Genomic DNA, 10,789 nt, shown 5'->3' on the forward strand with positions numbered 1-10,789 from the left:
CCTTCTACAGATCAACGGCGGTCGGAACAGGGGAGCCATGCCGGCGTAGCTACGACCAAAATTGGCAAGGGGGAACTCGCTGGGAGGAAGAGGGATCTCTCTGGGATCCATTCCCGTGCCAACCGCAGCAGGAGGAGGCCCGCTATGGCAGCACACCAGTGCTCTGCATCACGGCGGCGACGGCGACAGAAGCGGCGGCGCTACGCATCTCTGGCGACTCTACGCGAGGGAAGAGGAAGGAGAGGATGAGCTGCTCACCCTGGAGTGCTCGGGGAAGACTTGCTACCGCGTAGAGGAAGACGAGGAAGGAGACTCCACGACGGCCCATAGCTTGCTCCAGCAACGATGACACGGAGGGGACGCCAGGGAGGAGGAGCGGCCCCGCTAGCGTCGGAAATGGAACGGGGGAAGATCCCCCATCCTCGCGGACGCCTCGGGCTTGACGGAGACACGCCGGCGACGAGGGGATGGACGACAGGAGCGTCGGCGGCGACCTCTCTGAACTTTACTGACACTGGATCTTACCTTCGGAGGGAGAGGGAGAGAGATGGGAACGAGGGGTGGCGGCGGCTAGGAGGAACCCTAGATGGCCCAGACGTCGAGGGGAATTGAATAGATGCGAGAGGGACGCCTCGACGTCCGTGAGACGACAGCACGCTCGCTCTCTCTCTCCCGGGTCTGACGGAAAGCAGAGAAGAAGGAGACACCGTTAGAGAAGAAGAGAGGGACGGGGAAGATGCGCCTGTGTGCTAGGGAAAGAGGGAGATGGGCGTGGGATGGGAGAGAGCCCATCCACTAGCGCCAGATAGAAAGAAAGAAAACCCAAAGGGTTTTCCATTTAAAACAGATACACAGCAAGAATAAAACACCTAGGGAAATCTAGGTCTCCAAAAATAAAAATAAAATGACCCTGGTCATAAGGGTATTATGACCCAATTAAATAAAATACCAAGATGATTTTTGGAGCAATAAAATATTTACAAAACAAAATTAATTTAATCTGTTTTGTAAATAAAACCCCACTTAAGCAAAGTTTTAAAATACCCTAGTCACATCTCCACATCCACGAGAGAAGGCACTAAATAATCTACATTTTTAAATCAGGTTTGGAGCAAGTAAAACTTAAGCTCAAGAAAATAAATAAGAAGGGGTTTCATTTGAAATCTAGTTTGAAAACTAACTTAGTTAAAAACCAAGATTTGCACACCACACCAACACACCACATGCACTCATCACACCACACATATGGATCAACAACAACAACAACACAAGAAATGGCATGAATGCAAAGAATGGTATGATGCAAAGGAGAAGACATGAATGCCCACATGAAATGACAACTCTCATAGCATGACCACATGGATCCAAACATAAAAGGGTTTCCAAATATGGCAAGGTTACACTTGGGGCATTACAATCACCCTCTTGAGAAAAATGAAATACTTGATATCTTTTATAATGGACTAATCGATGCTTCTAGGGACCACCTAGATAGTTGTGCTGGTTGTGTTTTCATGGAACAAACTGTGGACCAAGCTGAAATTCAATTGAATAATATCTTGAGCAATGATAATGCTTGGACTATTCCTGAACCACCTCCGAAGCCAACGCCAAAGAAAAGAGGTATTTTATTCCTCAGTCCTGAAGATATGCAAGAAGCCAAGAAATCTATGCAAGAGAAAGGTATTAAATCTGAAGATGTTAAGAATCTACCACCTATTGAAGAAATACATGGTCTTGATAACCCGACACAGGTAGTAGAGGTAAATTCTCTTCGTAGATTCAATGAGAGTGATATTCCTTATGATAAACCTGCTAGCTTATGCTTAGATGAATTTGATAACTTTGTTGTCAAACAACAAAGTTTCAATGATTATGTTAGCAGACAATTGAGACAAAATGCTCGTATTATTAATCATATAAGTGCTTGGGTGGATAGAAATGTCAATGATCTTAAGCTTTTGAGTAAACATGCTTCTATGGTCACTACTCAAGTAGAACAAGTACTTAAGGCTCAAAATGACTTGCTCAATGAGTTGAATGATAATTCTGTTAGAGTTGTCACTGTTGGGGAACGTCGCATGGGAAACAAAAATTTTCCTACGCGCACGAAGACCTATCATGGTGATGTCCATCTACGAGAGGGGATTTCCGATCTACGTACCCTTGTAGATCGCACAGCAGAAGCGTTAGTGAACGCGGTTGATGTAGTGGAACGTCCTCACGTCCCTCGATCCGCCCCGCGAACCGTCCCACGAACCGTCCCGCAATCCGTCCCACGATCTAGTGCCGAACGGACGGCACCTCCGTGTTCAGCACACGTACAATTCGACGATGATCTCGGCCTTCTTGATCCAGCAAGAGAGAAGGAGAGGTAGATGAGTTCTTCGGCAGCGTGACGGCGCTCCGGAGGTTGGCGGTGATTTAATCTCAGCAGGGCTCCGCCTGAGCTCCGCAGAAAGGCGATCTAGAGCTAAAACCGTGGAGTTATGTGGTCGGGCTGCCTTGGAAAAGTTGTCTCAAATCAGCCCTAATTGCTCCATATATATAGGAGGAGGGAGGGGAGGCTTGCCTTGAGGCTCAAGGAGCCCCAAGGGCTGCGCCACCAAGGGAGGAGGAGTCCTCCTCCAATCCTAGTCCAACTAGGATTGGAAAGTGGAGTCCTTCTTTCCTTTCCCACCTCCTTTTTTTTCTTTTCTCTTTGATTTTTCTTCCAATGCACATAGGGCCCTTTTGGGCTGTCCCACCAGCCCACTAAGGGCTGGTGCGCCACCCTCAAGGCCTATGGGCTTCCCCGGGGTGGGTTGCCCCCCCGGTGAACTCCCGGAATCCATTCATCATTCCCGGTACATTCCCGGTAACTCCGAAAACCTTCCGGTAATCAAATGAGGTCATCCTATATATCAATCTTCGTTTCCGGACCATTCCGGAAACCCTCGTGACGTCCGTGATCTCATCCGGGACTCCGAACAACATTCGGTAACCAACCATATAACTCAAATACGCATAAAACAACGTCGAACCTTAAGTGTGCAGACCCTGCGGGCTCGAGAACTATGTAGACATGACCCGAGAGACTCCTCGGTCAATATCCAATAGCGGGACCTGGATGCCCATATTGGATCCTACATATTCTACGAAGATCTTATCGTTTGAACCTCAGTGCCAAGGATTCATGTAATCCCGTATGTCATTCCCTTTGTCCTTCGGTATGTTACTTGCCCGAGATTCGATCGTTATTATCCGCATACCTATTTCAATCTCGTTTACCAGCAAGTCTCTTTACTCGTTTCGTAATACAAGATCCCGCAACTTACACTAAGTTACATTGCTGGCAAGGCTTGTGTGTGATGTTGTATTACCGAGTGGGCCCCGAGATACCTCTCCGTCACACGGAGTGACAAATCCCAGTCTTGATCCATACTAACTCAACGAACACCTTCAGAGATACCTGTATAGCATCTTTATAGTCACCCAGTTACGTTGCGACGTTTGATACACACAAAGTATTCCTCCGGTGTTAGTGAGTTATATGATCTCATGGTCATAGGAACAAATACTTGACACGCAGAAAACAGTAGCAACAAAATGACACGATCAACATGCTACGTCTATTAGTTTGGGTCTAGTCCATCACGTGATTCTCCTAATGACTTGATCTAGTTATCAAGCAACAACACCTTGTTCATAATCATAAGACACTGACTATCTTTGATCAATTGGCTAGCCAACTAGGGGCTTGCTAGGGACAGTGTTTTGTCTATGTATCCACACATGTAAATGAGTCTTCATTCAATACAATTATAGCATGGATAATAAACGATTATCTTGATACAGGAATTATAATAATAACTATATGTATTATTGCCTCTAGGGTATAATTCCAACAGTCTCCCACTTGGACTAGAGTCAATAATCTAGCCCTCACATCATCATGCGAATTACATTTTAATAAATCTAACACCCATACAGTTCTGGTGTTGATCATGCTTTGGCCGTGGAAGAGGTTTAGTCAGCGGGTCTGCTACATTCAGATTCGTGTGCACTTTGCATATATTTACGTCCTCTCCTTCGACGTAGTCGCGGATGAGGTTGAAGCGTCGTTTGATGTGTGTGGACTTCTTGTGAAACCGTGGTTCCTTTGCTAAGGCAATGGCACCCGTGTTGTCACAGAACAAGGTTATTGGATTCAGTGCGCTTGGCACCACTCCAAGATCCGTCATGAATTGCTTCATCCAGACACCCTCCTTAGCCGCCTCCGAGGCAGCCATGTACTCCGCTTCACATGTAGAATCTGCTACGACGCTTTGCTTGGAACTGCACCAGCTTACCGCACCCCCATTAAGAATAAATACGTATCCGGTTTGCGACTTAGAGTCGTCCGGATCTGTGTCAAAGCTTGCATCGACGTAACCTTTTACGGCGAGCTCTTCGTCACCTCCATACGCGAGAAACATCTCCTTAGTCCTTTTCAGGTACTTCAGGATATTCTTGACCGCTGTCCAGTGATCCACTCCTGGATTACTCTGGAACCTACCTGCCATACTTATGGCTAGGCTAACGTCCGGTCTAGTGCACAACATTGCATACATGATAGAACCTATGGCTGAAGCATAGGGGACGGAGCGCATATGCTCTCTATCTTCATCAGTTGCTGGGCACTGAGTCTTACTCAATCTCGTGCCTTGTAAAACTGGCAAGAACCCCTTCTTGGACCGTTCCATTTTGAACCTCTTCAAAACTTTATCAAGGTATGTGCTTTGTGAAAGTCCTATCAGGCGTTTTGATCTATCCCTATAGATCTTAATGCCTAGAATGTAAGCAGCTTCTCCTAGGTCCTTCATAGAGAAACTTTTATTCAAGTAATCCTTTATGCTCTCCAAAAACTCTACGTTGTTTCCAATCAGCAATATGTCATCCACATATAATATTAGAAACGCCACAGAGCTCCCACTCACTTTCTTGTAAATACAAGATTCTCCAACCACTTGTATAAACCCAAATGCTTTGATCACCTCATCAAAGCGTTTGTTCCAACTCCGAGATGCTTGCACCAGTCCATAAATGGATCGCTGGAGCTTGCACACCTTGTTAGCATTCTTAGGATCGACAAAACCTTCGGGTTGCATCATATACAATTCTTCCTTAAGGAAACCGTTAAGGAACGCCGTTTTGACATCCATCTGCCAGATTTCATAATGAAAAAAATGCAGCTATTGCTAACATGATTCTGACGGACTTAAGCATCGCTACGGGTGAGAATGTCTCATCGTAGTCAACTCCTTGAACTTGTGAAAAACCCTTTGCCACAAGTCGAGCTTTATAAACGGTCACATTGCCGTCAGCGTCCGTCTTCCTCTTAAAGATCCATTTGTTCTGAATAGCCTTGCGGCCCTCAGGCAGTACCTCCAAAGTCCACACTTTGTTCTCATACATGGATCCTATCTCGGACTTCATGGCTTCTAGCCATTTGTTGGAATCTGGGCCCATCATTGCTTCTTCATAATTTGCAGGTTCATTGTTGTCCAACAACATGATTGATAAGACGGGATTACCGTACCACTCTGGAGCAGCACGTGGTCTCGTCGACCTGCGTGGTTCGACAGAAACTTGAACCGGAGTTTCATGATCATCATCATTAACTTCCTCCTCAACCGGTGTCGCAACGACAGTGGTTTCCCCTTGCCCTGCGCCACCATCCAGAGGGATGAGAGGTTCGACAACCTCGTCAAGTTCTATCTTCCTCCCACTCAATTCTCTCGAGAGAAACTCCTTCTCGAGAAAAGCTCCGTTTTTAGCAAAAAACACTTTGCCCTCGGATTTGAGATAGAAGGTGTACCCAACTGTCTCTTTTGGGAAACCTATGAAGATGCACTTTTCCGCTTTGGGTTCCAGCTTTTCAGGTTGAAGCTTTTTGACATAAGCATCACACCCCCAAACTTTAAGAAACGACAACTTTGGCCTTTTGCCATACCACAGTTCGTATGGTGTCGTCTCAACGGATTTTGATGGTGCCCTATTTAAAGTGAATGCAGCTGTTTCTAATGCATAACCCCAAAACGATAACGGCAAATCGATAAGAGACATCATAGATCGCACCACCTCTAATAAAGTACGATTACGATGTTCGGACACACCATTACGCTGTGGTGTTCTAGGCGGTGTCAACTGTGAAACAATTCCACATTGTCTTAAGTGATAACCAAACTCGAAACTCAGATATTCACCCCCACGATCAGACCGTAGGAACTTGATCTTCTTGTTACGATGATTTTCAACTTCACTCTGAAATTGCTTGAACTTTTCAAATGTTTCAGACTTGTGCTTCATTAAGTAGACATAACCATATCTACTCAAATCGTCAGTGAAGGTGAGAAAATAACGATATCCGCCGCGTGCCTCTACGCTCATCGGACCACACACATCGGTATGTATGATTTCCAACAAGTCACTTGCACGCTCCATTGTTCCGGAGAACGGAGTTTTAGTCATCTTGCCCATGAGGCATGGTTCGCACGTGTCAAGTGAATCAAAGTCAAGTGACTCCAAAATTCCATCGGCATGGAGTTTCTTCATGCGCTTTACACCAATATGACCTAAGCGGCAGTGCCACAAAAATATGGCGCTATCATTGTTAACTCTAACTCGTTTGGTCTCAGTGTTATGTATGTGTGTATCGCTATCAAGATCCAGTATGAACAATCCTCTCACATTGGGTGCATGACCATAAAAGATGTTACTCACAGAAATAGAATAACCATTATTCTCTGACTTAAAAGAGTAACCGTCTCACAATAAACATGATCCAGATATAATGTTCATGCTCAACGCAGGCACTAAATAACAATGATTCAAGTTCATAACTAATCCTGATGGTAACTGAAGTGAAACTGTGCCGACGGCGATTGCATCAACCTTGGCACCATTTCCTACGCGCATCGTCACTTCATCTTTCGCCAGCCTTCGTCTATTCCGCAGTTCCTGTTTCGAGTTGCAAATATGAGCAACAGAACCGGTATCGAATACCCAGGCACTACTACGAGAGCCGGTTAAGTACACATCAATAACATGTATATCAAATATACCTGATTTTTCTTTGGCCGCCTTCTTATCTACCAGATACTTGGGGCAATTGCGCTTCCAGTGACCCATACCCTTGCAGTAGTAACACTCTGTTTCAGGCTTAGGTCCAGCTTTGGGTTTCTTCGTCGGATTGGCAACAGGCTTGCCGCTCTTCTTTGAATTACCCTTCTTGCCTTTGCCATTTCTCTTGAAACTAGTGGTCTTATTCACCATCAACACTTGATGCTCTTTACGGAGTTCAGACTCTACGACTTTCAGCATCGCAAACAACTCGCCGGGTGACTTGTTCATCCCTTGCATGTTATAGTTCAACACAAAGCCCTTATAGCTTGGTGGCAGTGATTGAAGAATTCTGTCAGTGATAGCCTCTTGCGGGGGTTCAATCCCCAGCTCAGCTAGACGGTTTGAGTACCCAGACATTTTGAGCACATGTTCACTGACAGACGAGTTCTCCTCCATCTTGCAAGCATAGAATTTATCGGAGGTCTCATACCTCTCGATCCGGGCGTTCATCTGAAAGATAAACTTCAACTCCTGGAACATCTCAAATGCTCCATGACGCTCAAAGCGACGTTGAAGTCCCGGTTCTAAGCCATACAAGACTGCACATTGAACTACTGAGTAGTCCTCCTTACGTGCTAACCAAGCGTTCTTAACATCCTGATCAGCCGTAGCGGGTGGTTCATCTCCTAGCGTAGCATTAGGGACATAATCCTTCTTCCCAGCTTCTAAGATTAGCTTAAGATTACGAGCCCAGTCTACAAAGTTGCTTCCATCATCTTTCAACTTAGCTTTCTCTAGGAACGTATTAAAATTCAGGGTGACTGTCGCGTGAGCCATGATCTACAACACAAATATATTCAAAGTGGACTTAGACTATGTTCAAGATAATTAGAGTTTAACTTAATCAAATTATTCCCTAAACTCCCACTCAAAAAGTACATCTCTCTAGTCATTTGAGTGGTTCATGATCCACTTACACTAGCTCAAGTCCGATCATCACGTGAGTTGAGTATAGTTTCAGTGGTAAGCATCCCTATGCTAATCATATCATCTATATGATTCATGATCGTCCTTTCGGTCTCATGTGTTCCGAGGCCATGTCTGCACATGCTAGGCTCGTCAAGCTTAACCCGAGTGTTCCGCGTGCGCAACTGTTTTGCACCCGTTGTATGTGAACGTTGAGTCTATCACACCCGATCATCACGTGGTGTCTCGAAATGACGAACTGTAGCAACGGTGCACAGTCGGGGAGAACACAATTTCGTCTTGAAATTTTAGTGAGAGATCACCTCATAATGCTACCGTCGTTCTAAGAAAAATAAGGTGCATAAAAGGATTAACATCACATGCAATTCATAAGTGACATGATATGGCCATCATCACGTGCTTCTTGATCTCCATCACCAAAGCACCGACACGATCTTCTTGTCACCGGCGCCACACCATGATCTCCATCAACGTGTCGCCATCGGGGTTGTCGTGCTACTCATGCTATTACTACTAAAGCTACATCCTAGCAAAATAGTAAACGCATCTGCAAGCACAAACATTAGTATAAAGACAACCCTATGGCTCCTGCTGGTTGCCGTACCATCGACGTGCAAGTCGATATTATCTATTACAACATGATCATCTCATACATCCAATATATCACATCACATCTTTGGCCATATCACATCACGAGCATACCCTGCAAAAACAAGTTAGACGTCCTCTAATTTTGTCGTTGCATGTTTTACGTGGTGACCATGGGTATCTAGTAGGATCGCAACTTACTTACGCAAACACCACAACAGAGATATATGAGTTGTTATTTAACCTCATCCAAGGACCTCCTCGGTCAAATCCGATTCAACTAAAGTTGGAGAAACCGACACTTGCCAGTCATCTTTGAGCAACGGGGTTACTCGTAGCGATGAAACCAGTCTCTCGTAAGCGTACGAGTAATGTCGGTCCAAGTCGCTTCAATCCAACAATACCGCGGAATCAAGAAAAGACTAAGGAGGGCAGCAAAACGCACATCACCGCCCACAAAAACTTTTGTGTTCTACTCGAGAAGACATCTACGCATGAACCTAGCTCATGATGCCACTGTTGGGGAACGTCGCATGGGAAACAAAAATTTTCCTACGCGCACGAAGACCTATCATGGTGATGCCCATCTATGAGAGGGGATGAGTGATCTACGTACCCTTGTAGACCGTATAGCAGAAGCGTTAGTGAACGCGGTTGATGTAGTGGAACGTCCTCACGTCCCTCGATCCGCCCCGCGAACTATCCCGCGATCAGTCCCACGATCTAGTGCCGAACGGACGGCACCTTTGCGTTCAGCACACGTACAGCTCGACAATGATCTCGGCCTTCTTGATCCAGCAAGAGAGACGGAGAGGTAGATGAGTTCTCCGGCAGCGTGATGGCGCTCCGGAGGTTGGTGATGATCTCGTCTCAGCAGGGCTCCGCCCGAGCTCCGCAGAAACGCGATCTAGAGGAAAAACCGTGGAGGTATGTGGTCGGGCTGCCGTGGAAAAGTCGTCTCAAATCAGTCTTAAAACCTCCGTATATATAGGTGGGAGAGGGGGGACCTTGCCTTGGGGCTCAAGGAGCCCCAAGGGGGTCGGCCGAGCCAAAGGGGGGAAGGACTCCCCCCCCAAACCGAGTCCTACTTGGTTTGGTGGGTGGAGTCCTTTCCTTTCCCACCTCCTCCTTTTTTTTTCTTTTCTCTTTGATTTTTCTTCCAATGCGCATAGGGCCCTTTTGGGCTGTCCCACCAGCCCACCAAGGGCTGGTGCGCCACCCTCAAGGCCTATGGGCTTCCCCGGGGTGGGTTGCCCCCCCGGTGAACTCCCGGAACCCATTCATCATTCCCGGTACATTCCCGGTAACTCCGAAAACCTTCCGGTAATCAAATGAGGTCAGCCTATATATCAATCTTCGTTTCCGGACCATTCCAACGTCGAACCTTAAGTGTGCACACCCTGCGGGTTCGAGAACTATGTAGACATGACCCGAGAGACTCCTCGGTCAATATCCAATAGCGGGACCTGGATGCCCATATAGGATCCTACATATTCTATGAAGATCTTATCGTTTGAACCTCAGTGCCAAGGATTCATATAATCCCGTATGTCATTCCCTTTGTCCTTCGGTAGGTTACTTGCCCGAGATTCGATCGTCAGTATCCGCATACCTATTTCAATCTCGTTTACCAGCAAGTCTCTTTACTCGTTCCATAATACAAGATCCCGCAACTTACACTAAGTTACATTGCTTGCAAGGCTTGTGTGTGATGTTGTATTACCGAGTGGGCCCCGAGATACCTCTCCGTCACACGGAGTGACAAATCCCAGTCTTGATCCATACTAACTCAACGAACACCTTCGGAGATACCTGTAGAGCATCTTTATAGTCACCCAGTTACGTTGCGACGTTTGATACACACAAAGTATTCCTCCGGTGTTAGTGAGTTATATGATCTCATGGTCATAGGAACAAAAACTTGACACGCAGAAAACAGTAGCAACAAAATGACACGATCAACATGCTACGTCTATTAGTTTGGGTCTAGTCCATCACGTGATTCTCCTAATGACGTGATCCAGTTATCAAGCAACAACACCTTGTTCATAATCAGAAGACACTGACTATCTTTGATCAACTGGCTAGCCAACTAGAGGCTTGCTAGGGACAGTGTTTTGTCTATGTA

Source organism: Hordeum vulgare, chromosome 2H (genome assembly GCF_904849725.1).
Source record: "Hordeum vulgare subsp. vulgare chromosome 2H, MorexV3_pseudomolecules_assembly, whole genome shotgun sequence".
In the NCBI taxonomy this organism is placed as follows: domain Eukaryota; kingdom Viridiplantae; phylum Streptophyta; class Magnoliopsida; order Poales; family Poaceae; genus Hordeum; species Hordeum vulgare.